Here is a 14,000-nt window from a genome sequence, read left to right on the forward strand (position 1 = left end):
ACTTAACCCTTTGATCGCCCCTGGTGTTAACCCTATCCCTGCCAATGTCATTAGTACAGTAACCGTGCATATTTTTAGCACTGATTACTGTAGTAATTAGGGTTGAGCGGACACCTAGATGTCCGTGTTCGACGGGTTCGGCCGAACTTTAAAAAAAAGTCCGGGTCCGTGTCCCGGACTTTTACCGAACTTTTCCCGGACACCGAACCCCATTGAAGTCAATGGGGACCCGAACTTTAAGGCACTAAAATGGCTCTAAAACACCAAAGGAAAGGGCTAGAGTGCTGCAAATGGCAGCAAAACGTAATTAAGAGCATGGCAAGTGCTCTGCAAACAAATGTGGATAGGGAAATAACTTAAAACAACAAAAAAAAACAGAAAAATAAAACAATGTTCTTCTTCATCTCTGAAGGACGAGGCCCATATGGAGTAGGAGGGAGGTTGAGGTGGTGGTGGATGTGGCGGTGACATAGGCGTGCGCACAGGGTGTGCTGGGTGTGCCTGGGCACACCCTAATCACCTAGGGCACATAGCATTGCCAGTGAGGAGATGGGAAAGATCTCCCTGGGACCTGCTCTGCTCTATTTCTCCTTGCCTACAGGTACATGGCCCCGATACATTACTCTCCCTGCTGGCAAACACATGCATGTGTATTTCAACTTTGGGGTGCACACCTTAATGCAATAGGCTGCGCACACCTATGGGCGGTGTAGGTGGAAGCGGCGGTGGAGGAGGACCAGGGCCGGATTAACAGCATCATGGGCTTGGTGCTGAGGATTTTGAAGGGCCTTAAGGGCCGTGCCTTGCCATGCACCCAGAGGAGGAAGGGTGCAGCCATGCATGCCTAATTCAACATGGGATGCTGTCTCTGAAGCCCATAAACACATCCATGCATCGCCAACTGTCCCTCCTTGTCCGGCCTTCACGCTGTGTGGGGAGGTTCTGAGGGTGCTGCCTGGGGAAGCGAGCATAGAAGCCAGACTTCTGTGTTTACAAGTGACAGAAGAGCGGTAACAGTGAATATGGCCAACCCGGGGCCTATATAAAAGGTAGGGGCCTGGAGCTGCAGCTCCAATAGCCCCTACATTAATCTGGCCCTGAGGAGGAGGACGAGGTAGCCAACACTGCTTCTTTTCAAAAATTTTAAATGAGGGTACACCCCAAAAGAGTGAGAAAGAGCAAAAATGGAACAATGGGTGGGTAAGGTCGGTATCCATTGCTATTCTGCACAAGGTACGGAAAAGTCCCGTGGGATCCATGCCTGGTTCATTTTAATGAACGTGAGCTTGTCCACATTGTCTCTGGACAGGCGGCTGCGCTTGTCTGTTATAACGCCCCCAGCCGTGCTAAATACCCGTTCAGATAATACACTGGCTGCAGGGCACGCCAGCACCTCCAAGGCGTAAAGGGCAAGCTCAGGCCATGTGCCCAATTTGGAGACCCAGAAGTTGAAGGGGGCAGACCCGTCATTCACTACATGTAGGCGTGTGCACACATACTGCTCCACCATGTTGGTAAAATGCTGCCTCCTGCTAAGACGTTCCATCTGAGCTGCTGGTGCTGCTGTTTGTTGTGGCGTGCTGACAAAGCTTTTCCACATTTCGGCCATGCTAACCCTGCCTTCTGAGGTGCTGGCGGTGCCCTGGTTGCGTTGGCGACCTCCTCCTCCTCCTCCTCTGCCTTGTGCTTCCACTGTGGCCCCGCTGTCAGATGGGAATGCCAGCAGCATGGCGTCTACCAGCGTGCGCTTGTACTCGCGCATCTTGCGATCGCGCTCCAGTGAGTGAATTAAGGACGGTACGTTGTCCTTGTAACGGGGATCCAGCAGCGTGGCCACCCAGTAATCAGCACAAGTTAGAATGTGGGCAACTCGGCGGTCGTTGTGGAGACACTGCAGCATGTAATCGCTCATGTGTGCCAGGCTGCCCAGAGGCAACGAAAGGCTGTCCTCTGTGGGAGGTGTATGGTCCGTGTCCTCTGTATCCCCCCAGCCACGCACCAGTGATGGCCATGAGCTGGCCTGGGTGCCACCCTGCTGTGAACATGGTTCCATCTCCTCCTCCAGCTCCTCCTCCTCCTCATCCTCCTCATCCTCCAGAACTGTGCCCCTGCTGGACAATTGCGTCCCTGGCGTTTGCGTGTGCAGGAACCCACCCTCGGAGCCCCTTGCGAATGACTGCCCTGAAAGCCTTGGAAATGTTACCTCTTCATCCTCCTCCTCCTCCTCATCCTGTGCCACATCCTCTTCCATCATCGCCCGAATTGTTTTTTCAAGGAGGCATAGAAGTGGGATAGTTAAGCTGAGAACGGCGTCATTGCCACTGGCCATGTTGGTGGAGTACTCAAAACAGCGCAACAAGGCACACAGGTCTCGCATGGAGGCCCAGTTATTGGTGGTGAAGTGGTGCTGTTCCGCAGAGCGACTCACGCGTGCGTGCTGCAGCTGAAACTCCACTATGGCCTGCTGCTGCTCGCACAGTCTTTCCAGCATGTGCAAGGTGGAGTTCCACCTTGTGGGCACGTCACATATGAGGCGGTGAGCGGGAAGGCCGAAGTTACGCTGCAGCGCTGCCAGGCGAGCAGCAGCAGGGTGAGAACGCCGAAAGTGCGCACAAACGGCCCGCACTTTCTGCAGCAGCTCTGACATATCGGGGTAGTTTTTAAGGAACCTCTGCACCACCAAATTCAGCACATGCGCCAGGCAAGGGATGTGCGTCAAACCGGCTAGGCCCAGAGCTGCTATGAGATTTCGCCCGTTATCGCACACCACCAGGCCGGGCTTGAGGCTCGCTGGCAGCAACCACTCATTTGTCTGCTGTTCCATGCTCCTCCACAACTCCTGCGCGGTGTGTGGTTTGTCCCCCAAACAGGCAAGTTGTAAAACTGCCTGCTGTCGTTTACCCCTGGCCGTGCTGAAGTTGGTGGTGAAGGTGTTACGCTGTCCGGATGAGGAGGCGGTAGAGGATGAGGAAGCGGAGTAGGAGGAGTTAGGAACAGGAGGCAAACTGAAGCGCCCTGCAATCCTCGGTGGTGGAAGGACATGCGCCAAATTGCTATCCGCCTCAGGCCCATCCGCCACTGCATTTACCCAGTGTGCCGTTAGGGAGATATAACGCCCCTGACCGTGCTTACTGGTCCACGTATCCGTAGTTAGGTGGACCTTGGCACAGATGGCGTTGCGCAGTGCACACCTGATTTTTTCCCCCACTTGGTTGTGCAGGGAAGGGATGGCTTGCCTGGAAAAGTAGTGGCGGCTGGGCACGACGTACTGTGGGACAGCCACCGACATAAGGTTTTTAAAACTGTGCGTCTCCACCAGACGGAATGACAGCATTTCAAAGGCCAATAATTTTGAAATGCTGGCATTCAGGGCCAGGGATCGCGGGTGGGTAGGGGGGTACTTCCTCTTCCTCTCAAGTGTTTGGGAGATGGAAAGCTGAACGCTTCCACGGGACATTGTGGAGATGGTTGTTGGTGACCCAGGTGGTGGTGTTGCTGACAGATCGTCTGTTTGCGGGGTGGCAGGTGCCGGTATCACTACAGATGTGGCTGGAGCGGCCGAGACTGCAGCAGAAGAGGAAGCAGGATGAGCCAGAGACGTTTCTTGGTTTTGAAGGTGTGTACTCCACTGCAGCTCGTGCTTTGCACTTAGATGCCTGATCATGCAGGTTGTGCTCAGGTTGAGAAGGTTCATGCCTCGCTTCAAGCTCTGATTGCACAGGGTGCAAACCACTCGTGTCCTGTCATCAGCACATTTTCTAAAGAACTTCCACGCTAGAGAACTCCTTTGAGCTGACTTTGGTGCGCTCGTTCCCTTGCTGCGTTGGGCAGTAGCGGGCGTAGTGTCTAGGGCACGGCCGCTCCGCTTCTGCACCCTGCTCCCTCTTCTGCTGTGCTGGTGGCTCTGTGCGACCACCGCCTCTTCCTCCAAACTACTCAGTTCACCTGCATGACGTTCATTCCATGTGGGGTCGAGGACCTCATCGTCCTCCACATCATCTTCCACCCAGTCTTCACCCCTGCCCTCCTTGTCGGTCTCCACAATGCTGAACGCCGCAGCAGTTGGCACCTGCGTTTCGTCATCATCGGAGACGTGCTGCGATGATCCTTGCATGTACTCATCTTGAGAAATAAGTGGTTGGGCATCGCTGCACTCAATCTCTTCCACTTCTGGGGCAGGGCTAGGTGGATGGCCCTGGGAAACCCTGCTGACAGAGTCCTCAAAAAGAATAAGAGACTGCTGTATGGCTTGGGGCTCAGACTGCTGGCCTGATTTGCAAGGGGGTGAGGTGAAAGACGGTTGGACATTGGCTGCAGGTGCCAACTCTGACCTTTCTGCAGTAGACTGGGTGGGAGACAATGTGAAGGAACTGGAGGCACTGTCAGCAGCAAACCAATCTACTATCGCCTCAACTTGTTCTGGCCTCATCACTTCTAGGGGCGTTTGATGCCCTACCAAATACTGATGCAGGTTCTGTCGCCTACTCACACTTGAGGAAGGTGTTTCACTTGTGCGTGTAGCTGGCACAGATCGACCATGTCCTCTCCTTGCAACAGGAGCTCTACCAGCAGCACCACGACCCAGGCCACGGCCCTTATTTGACGGTCTCCTCATATTTCTGTAATTTAAGATCTTGCCCTAGAAAGGTTTTTATTGAATAGCGGAATAGAAAATATGATCCAAAAAAAGTGTATGTATATCACACGTACACAACCACACTAGGCCCCAATTACTATTGTTTGTACCCCTAAAAGGCTAGATGAGGAGTAGGGGGAGTATGGAACAGGCAGCACCCTCAAACCTTCAGAAGTATGAGATGAACCCCAACAACTTGGAAAGGTGGATCTCTCTCACACGTACCGACACAGACTATCCCGCAATTCAATTGATCCTCAAAGGTTTTTATTGAATAGCGGAATAGGAAATATGATCAAAAAAAGTGTATGTATCTCGCACGTACACAACCACACTAGGCCCCAATTACTATTGTTTGTACCCCTAAAAGGCTAGATGAGGAGTAGGGGGGGTATGGAACAGGCAGCACCCTCAAACCTTCAGAAGTATGAGATGAACCCCAACAACTTGGAAAGGTGGATCTCTCTCACACGTACCGACACAGACTATCCCGCAATTCAATTGATCCTCAAAGGTTTTTATTGAATAGCGGAATAGGAAATATGATCAAAAAAAGTGTATGTATCTCGCACGTACACAACCACACTAGGCCCCAATTACTATTGTTTGTACCCCTAAAAGGCTAGATGAGGAGTAGGGGGGGTATGGAACAGGCAGCACCCTCAAACCTTCAGAAGTATGAGATGAACCCCAACAACTTGGAAAGGTGGATCTCTCTCACACGTACCGACACAGACTATCCCGCAATTCAATTGATCCTCAAAGGTTTTTATTGAATAGCGGAATAGGAAATATGATCAAAAAAAGTGTATGTATCTCGCACGTACACAACCACACTAGGCCCCAATTACTATTGTTTGTACCCCTAAAAGGCTAGATGAGGAGTAGGGGGGGTATGGAACAGGCAGCACCCTCAAACCTTCAGAAGTATGAGATGAACCCCAACAACTTGGAAAGGTGGATCTCTCTCACACGTACCGACACAGACTATCCCGCAATTCAATTGATCCTCAAAGGTTTTTATTGAATAGCGGAATAGGAAATATGATCAAAAAAAGTGTATGTATCTCGCACGTACACAACCACACTAGGCCCCAATTACTATTGTTTGTACCCCTAAAAGGCTAGATGAGGAGTAGGGGGGGTATGGAACAGGCAGCACCCTCAAACCTTCAGAAGTATGAGATGAACCCCAACAACTTGGAAAGGTGGATCTCTCTCACACGTACCGACACAGACTATCCCGCAATTCAATTGATCCTCAAAGGTTTTTATTGAATAGCGGAATAGGAAATATGATCAAAAAAAGTGTATGTATCTCGCACGTACACAACCACACTAGGCCCCAATTACTATTGTTTGTACCCCTAAAAGGCTAGATGAGGAGTAGGGGGGGTATGGAACAGGCAGCACCCTCAAACCTTCAGAAGTATGAGATGAACCCCAACAACTTGGAAAGGTGGATCTCTCTCACACGTACCGACACAGACTATCCCGCAATTCAATTGATCCTCAAAGGTTTTTATTGAATAGCGGAATAGGAAATATGATCAAAAAAAGTGTATGTATCTCGCACGTACACAACCACACTAGGCCCCAATTACTATTGTTTGTACCCCTAAAAGGCTAGGAGTAGGGGGAGTATGGAACAGGCAGCACCCTCAAACCTTCAGAAGTATGAGATGAACCCCAACAACTTGGAAAGGTGGATCTCTCTCACACGTACCAACACAGACTATCCCCCAATTTAACTGATCCCCAAAGGTTTTTGATTAAATAGCGGAATAGAAAATATGATCCCAAAAAAGTGTATGTATATCACACGTACACAACCACACTAGGCCCCAATTACTATTGTTTGTACCCCTAAAAGGCTAGGAGTAGGGGGAGTATGGAACAGGCAGCACCCTCAAACCTTCAGAAGTATGAGATGAACCCCAACAACTTGGAAAGGTGGATCTCTCTCACACGTACCAACACAGACTATCCCCCAATTTAACTGATCCCCAAAGGTTTTTGATTAAATAGCGGAATAGAAAATATGATCCCAAAAAAGTGTATGTATATCACACGTACACAACCACACTAGGCCCCAATTACTATTGTTTGTACCCCTAAAAGGCTAGGAGTAGGGGGAGTATGGAACAGGCAGCACCCTCAAACCTTCAGAAGTATGAGATGAACCCCAACAACTTGGAAAGGTGGATCTCTCTCACACGTACCAACACAGACTATCCCCCAATTTAACTGATCCCCAAAGGTTTTTGATTAAATAGCGGAATAGAAAATATGATCCCAAAAAAGTGTATGTATATCACACGTACACAACCACACTAGGCCCCAATTACTATTGTTTGTACCCCTAAAAGGCTAGGAGTAGGGGGAGTATGGAACAGGCAGCACCCTCAAACCTTCAGAAGTATGAGATGAACCCCAACAACTTGGAAAGGTGGATCTCTCTCACACGTACCAACACAGACTATCCCCCAATTTAACTGATCCCCAAAGGTTTTTGATTAAATAGCGGAATAGAAAATATGATCCCAAAAAAGTGTATGTATATCACACGTACACAACCACACTAGGCCCCAATTACTATTGTTTGTACCCCTAAAAGGCTAGGAGTAGGGGGAGTATGGAACAGGCAGCACCCTCAAACCTTCAGAAGTATGAGATGAACCCCAACAACTTGGAAAGGTGGATCTCTCTCACACGTACCAACACAGACTATCCCCCAATTTAACTGATCCCCAAAGGTTTTTGATTAAATAGCGGAATAGAAAATATGATCCCAAAAAAGTGTATGTATATCACACGTACACAACCACACTAGGCCCCAATTACTATTGTTTGTACCCCTAAAAGGCTAGGAGTAGGGGGAGTATGGAACAGGCAGCACCCTCAAACCTTCAGAAGTATGAGATGAACCCCAACAACTTGGAAAGGTGGATCTCTCTCACACGTACCAACACAGACTATCCCCCAATTTAACTGATCCCCAAAGGTTTTTGATTAAATAGCGGAATAGAAAATATGATCCCAAAAAAGTGTATGTATATCACACGTACACAACCACACTAGGCCCCAATTACTATTGTTTGTACCCCTAAAAGGCTAGGAGTAGGGGGGGTATGGAACAGGCAGCACCCTCAAACCTTCAGAAGTATGAGATGAACCCCAACAACTTGGAAAGGTGGATCTCTCTCACACGTACCAACACAGACTATCCCCCAATTTAACTGATCCCCAAAGGTTTTTGATTAAATAGCGGAATAGAAAATATGATCCCAAAAAAGTGTATGTATATCACACGTACACAACCACACTAGGCCCCAATTACTATTGTTTGTACCCCTAAAAGGCTAGGAGTAGGGGGAGTATGGAACAGGCAGCACCCTCAAACCTTCAGAAGTATGAGATGAACCCCAACAACTTGGAAAGGTGGATCTCTCTCACACGTACCAACACAGACTATCCCCCAATTTAACTGATCCCCAAAGGTTTTTGATTAAATAGCGGAATAGAAAATATGATCCCAAAAAAGTGTATGTATATCACACGTACACAACCACACTAGGCCCCAATTACTATTGTTTGTACCCCTAAAAGGCTAGGAGTAGGGGGAGTATGGAACAGGCAGCACCCTCAAACCTTCAGAAGTATGAGATGAACCCCAACAACTTGGAAAGGTGGATCTCTCTCACACGTACCAACACAGACTATCCCCCAATTTAACTGATCCCCAAAGGTTTTTGATTAAATAGCGGAATAGAAAATATGATCCCAAAAAAGTGTATGTATATCACACGTACACAACCACACTAGGCCCCAATTACTATTGTTTGTACCCCTAAAAGGCTAGGAGTAGGGGGGGTATGGAACAGGCAGCACCCTCAAACCTTCAGAAGTATGAGATGAACCCCAACAACTTGGAAAGGTGGATCTCTCTCACACGTACCAACACAGACTATCCCCCAATTTAACTGATCCCCAAAGGTTTTTGATTAAATAGCGGAATAGAAAATATGATCCCAAAAAAGTGTATGTATATCACACGTACACAACCACACTAGGCCCCAATTACTATTGTTTGTACCCCTAAAAGGCTAGGAGTAGGGGGAGTATGGAACAGGCAGCACCCTCAAACCTTCAGAAGTATGAGATGAACCCCAACAACTTGGAAAGGTGGATCTCTCTCACACGTACCAACACAGACTATCCCCCAATTTAACTGATCCCCAAAGGTTTTTGATTAAATAGCGGAATAGAAAATATGATCCCAAAAAAGTGTATGTATATCACACGTACACAACCACACTAGGCCCCAATTACTATTGTTTGTACCCCTAAAAGGCTAGATGAGGAGTAGGGGGAGTATGGAACAGGCAGCACCCTCAAACCTTCAGTATGAGATTGTGTTCACTGTACCCCACAAAGATTGAGTTCACTGCACCCCACAATGATTGTGTTCACTGCACCCCACAAAGATTGTGTTCACTGCACCTCACAAAGATTGTGTTCACTGTACCCCCCAAAGATTGTGTTCACTGCACCCCACAAAGATTCTGTTCACTGTACCCCACAAAGATTGTGTTCACTGCACCCCAAAAAGATTGTGTTCACTGCACCCCAAAAAGGATTTTGTTCACTGCACCCCAAAAAGGATGTTGTTCACTCCACCCCAAAAAGATTGTGTTCACTGCACCCCAAAAAGATTGTGTTCACTGCACCCCACAAAGGATTTTGTTCACTGCACCCCAAAAAGATTGTGTTCACTGCACCCCAAAAAGGATGTTGTTCACTGCACCCCAAAAAGGATTTTGTTCACTGCACCCCAAAAAGATTGTGTTCACTGCACCCCACAAAGGATTTTGTTCACTGCACCCCACAAAGATTGTGTTCACTGCACACCAAAAAGGATTGTGTTCACTGCACCCCAAAAAGATTTTGTTCACTGCACCCCAAAAAGATTGTGTTCACTGCAGCCCAAAAAGATTGTGTTCACTGCAGCCCAAAAAGATTGTGTTCACTGCAGCCCAAAAAGATTGTGTTCACTGCAGCCCAAAAAGATTGTGTTCACTGCAGCTCACACACAGAAAAATGGATGTGGATCACTGACACCTGCCTATCTCCAATCCCACACCACACAGCAATATCGATTGTAGTTTGTAGAACACAGTTTCCCTAAAATTCAGCAGACTCTGTCCCTAACAGGATTGAGAAGAGATCGTAGATCAGGATTGAGTGCAGACCCCACCCCCCACACAGCAATATCGATTGTAGTTTGTAGAAGACACTGACCCTATATAATTCAGCAGACTCTATCCCTAAAATGCCTACAACTCGCCCTGCCTAAACACTCCGACCTGTCCCTCAATTCTATCCGGACACAAATGGTTTTTTCCTGCCTATCTTTCCCTAATCAGCAGCCAGCACGTTGATGTGTGCTCTGTCCCTGAATCTAAGCAGCATAATGACGCCGCTGCGGCTGCCTCGAACTTATAAAGACTTGGTCACATGCTTCAGACGGCCAATCACAGCTACTGAGACATTTGCAGGCATGGCTGGGATGGCTTAAGGCACACCAGTTAAACGATTGTTGATTGGCTGTTGAAAGCCCGCCATGAAAAGAGCGCCAAAGCATGCAAAACCCGGAAATAAAACGACCGAACACGGATTTTTACCCGAACATACAGTAAAGTGTCCGTGTCCGTGTTCGGGTACAAAAAATCCAATTATTCGGTACGAACACGAATAATACAGTCCGTGTTCGCTCAACACTAGTAGTAATGTCACTGGTTCCCTCAAAAGTGTCAAAAATGTCAGGTGTCTGATCTGTCCGCTGCAATGTCGCAGTCCCGCTATAAATGAAATAATAAATAAATAAAAATGCCATAAATGTATCCCCTAGTTTGTATAAGTGATAACTTTTGTGCAAACCAATCAATATACACTTATCAGAATTTTCTTTTTACGAAAAATATACGAATTGGCCTAAATTGATGAAGAAAAATAGATTTTTAAAAATGTTTTAATTGGATGTGTTTTATAGCAGAAAGTATAAAATATTGTTTTGTTTTGTTTTTTCAAAATTGTTGGCCTTTTTTTGTTCAAAGGTGATCAAATACCACCAAAAGAAAGCTCTATTTGTGGGGAAAAAAGGACATCAATTTTATTTGAGTACAGCATCACACGACCCTGAAGTTGTCAGTTAAAGTAAGGCAGTGCCTTATCACAGAAAATGGCCTGGTAATTAAGGGGGTTAACCCTTCCGGTCCAGAAGTGGTTAAACTATTTTATTTAAGTGCGTCTTTAAGGTAGACTATATACTAGCTCTATCTCCATAGTCTGTGTGCAGAAAAATATACTGTATGTAATGGAAGAACTCAGTTTATATGATGCACTCATAACTCGTGCACAGTAAACCAGGGATGGGGAGGCAAAGTTTTGGCATCTTCTCCCTGGGCACTGGATGTCTAAATACTGCATTTGTGTATACAAAGCAATAATAATGCCCCCACCCTTTTTAATCACTTCTTCTCAAATGTGGTTGAATACAGTTCAGTTCATCTCTACTAAAAGCTAAGGCCCTCTATGGACATGCCAGCTCACAGACAGCTTGTAGGTCCAGCTGGATGTAAAAAAGTTAATAAAACTCTGATTAAATTTACCTGAGTTTACTGACCAAATTCCATAAGTTTTTCCAGGACCAAAGTGTAAAGCCTAGTACATACGCCATGATTATCGGCCGACCGGTCGTCTGTCTTTTGTCCAGAGTTGTGTTTTGTTGGTTGGAATGTGCCTAGACTGCACACAAATTTTCTCACCCGACAAAATTCTACTTCAGAAGTGATGTCATTGGTTGGTTTGCTTTCTTTGTGTTCTTTCTTCACTGAGCATGCCCAGTCTTGCTCAAAAGATTTTTCCCTGTCGAAATCTGTACTGACTGCACGAAAATCGGCCGTGTTTTGACGGCGGACAAAAATTTTATAGCCTGCACACCAGATTTTTTTCGGCCGAAAAGTCAGAGTCGGTTGTCCGAAGCATCATACTAACAAGCCGAAAATCGGCGGATCGGTCGTCGGACGAAAATTCCCTGCCGATTTTCGACGCGTGTGTACGAGGCTTAAGAACCAATAGCAGCCAATCCGAACATTCATTTACTGAATCCAAAGCAGTATTAGCTAAATTTATTTGGTAACTTTGGACATTACACCTTGTACTTAGAAATTTGTAAATATTTTAAAGAGCACCAGATTTCCTCACTGCCTGACTAATCAGTATCCTCTCTTAGAAGTTCTGTAAGACATGGATTCAGTTTCTCTAGCCTACATAAGTTTTTCCTTTGAAGTCTTTTAATCAGAACTGGTTTTTATGCAGTCAAAGAGTTAAAACAATAATATAGGAACATTTGTGTTAGCATCTTACAATGAATAATTTAATCATTCACATTAAAGTTGGATCCTAGCCATGAAATCTTTTCTTTGAAGGTCCCTCACGGGCAATTCCACTGATTAATAAATTAACATATAGATCAGAAAAGAGCAGAGTCTACAAAACCAACCACTTGTAATAAAACCAGAGGATTTTACACTCGCAGGACATGATAGCCAGGTCAGTGGTAAATTTGATTATGCTTTATAAAGATAAAACTGACCTGCACTGGTAATAATAGGTGTCTTGAATGAGACATTCAAATGCCAAAGTATATACAAAGTATACAGTTGAAGACTAATTGACAGTGATCATCATTTCCATTCATCAGGGTCACTGTAATAAAACTAGTAATTGCTTTTTGCGACTTATCAGCAGCCGATGTACTGGGTTAGCATTGATAAAAGCTTAAAATTTAGACCTAAAAAGAGAACATTTATGAGCAAACTTAATATACTGAAAACGCAAGCTTTCACAACAAAATCAGAGGACTTCAATATAGCTAGATTTCTGGGGATAGTTCTCCTAAAAATTTCCCGCTTTTAATTCAGGCAAGCAATTGCATCAGTGACAGTAAAATTTCTGATACCTGTGCCAAATTTAGATAGATCTTACTACCACCACTTTAAGAAATTCAAATTTTTTGTGTGGGGGTACGTCATATGATTTTTACCCTACAGAGATAGATTCCCCTACATATATTATGTAAAATAACTGCGCTAAGCCTAAAATAAAGCTGCAGCTGTAGCGGGAATCACTAAAATTGTACAAAGATATAAAAAGAGCAGCTCTTTTTATATCTTTCCCCTACATATATATTGCCTCAAAACCTGAAGGGTTTGATGGGACTTTGAATGTACCTCCGGGGGTATAATGAATGAATACAATTCTATGTAAAAAAAACACAACATTTTTATTAGGAAAATCCCAGATGTATATAAAACATTATTAAAAACATATCCACAGCCATCCACTTATTTAGATATATGTACTCTACGTAAGCTCGCCACCTATGTGTGGAGTTCAATCAACTTCTCACCTGGAGCGGCACATCTCTTACTTTACTTGGTGTACAGGAGCACAATCATTTTGCAGCAGTAAAGGGCCTTCCCCAAACTCTACAAGGGTAAAAGCGCACAGTTGTCTAAATGTCTTGGTTTACTGTAGCATTAACAGTACCCTTCAATGGAAACACAGAACTCATTCATTTAGAACAGTTCTATTGCAGTGGCTGCACATCATGACAATCAAAGTCCTTTTATTGCAACATCCCAATAGAAAACCAACATAGATCACACAGGAAAGTAGCAGGCACAGAAGTTGACGCGTTTCACACAAGTAATCTGTTATATATATATATATATAGTATATTCATAACCGGCTATGAACAAACACAGGGGTTATGAATAAGTACAGCATACTTGTTTGAAACGCGTCAACCTCTGTGTCTGCTACTGTCCTGTGTGATCTATGTTCGTTTTCTGTTGGGACATTGCAATAAAAGGACTTTGATTGTCATGGTGTGCAGTTACCTCTTTGGATATGTCTCCTGTACACAAAGCCAGCTCCATGAAGATATTGGGCAGTTTGGTGTGAAGTAACTTGAGTTGCCTTCACAGAGCCCTGAACTTAACCCTATTGATCGTCTTTGGGGTGAACTAGAATGCTGGTTGTGAACCAGGTCTTCTCAGGCAATATCAGTACCTGGCAAAGAGGTGACAAATAATTGTAGAGGCATAAAGGGAAGTCACACTATATCTATATGGCCAACAATTTGTGGACACCTGACCATACCACCTGTTTAAGCTTGTTGGACATTCCATTCCAAAACCATGGGTATATATTTATACCCATGGTTTTGGAATGGAATGTCCAACAAGCTTAAACAGGTGGTATGGTCAGGTGTCCACAAATTGTTGGCCATATAGAT

The sequence above is a fragment of the Pelophylax lessonae genome (assembly GCF_965119305.1).
Source record: "Pelophylax lessonae genome assembly, chromosome: 10".
In the NCBI taxonomy this organism is placed as follows: Eukaryota; Metazoa; Chordata; class Amphibia; order Anura; family Ranidae; genus Pelophylax; species Pelophylax lessonae.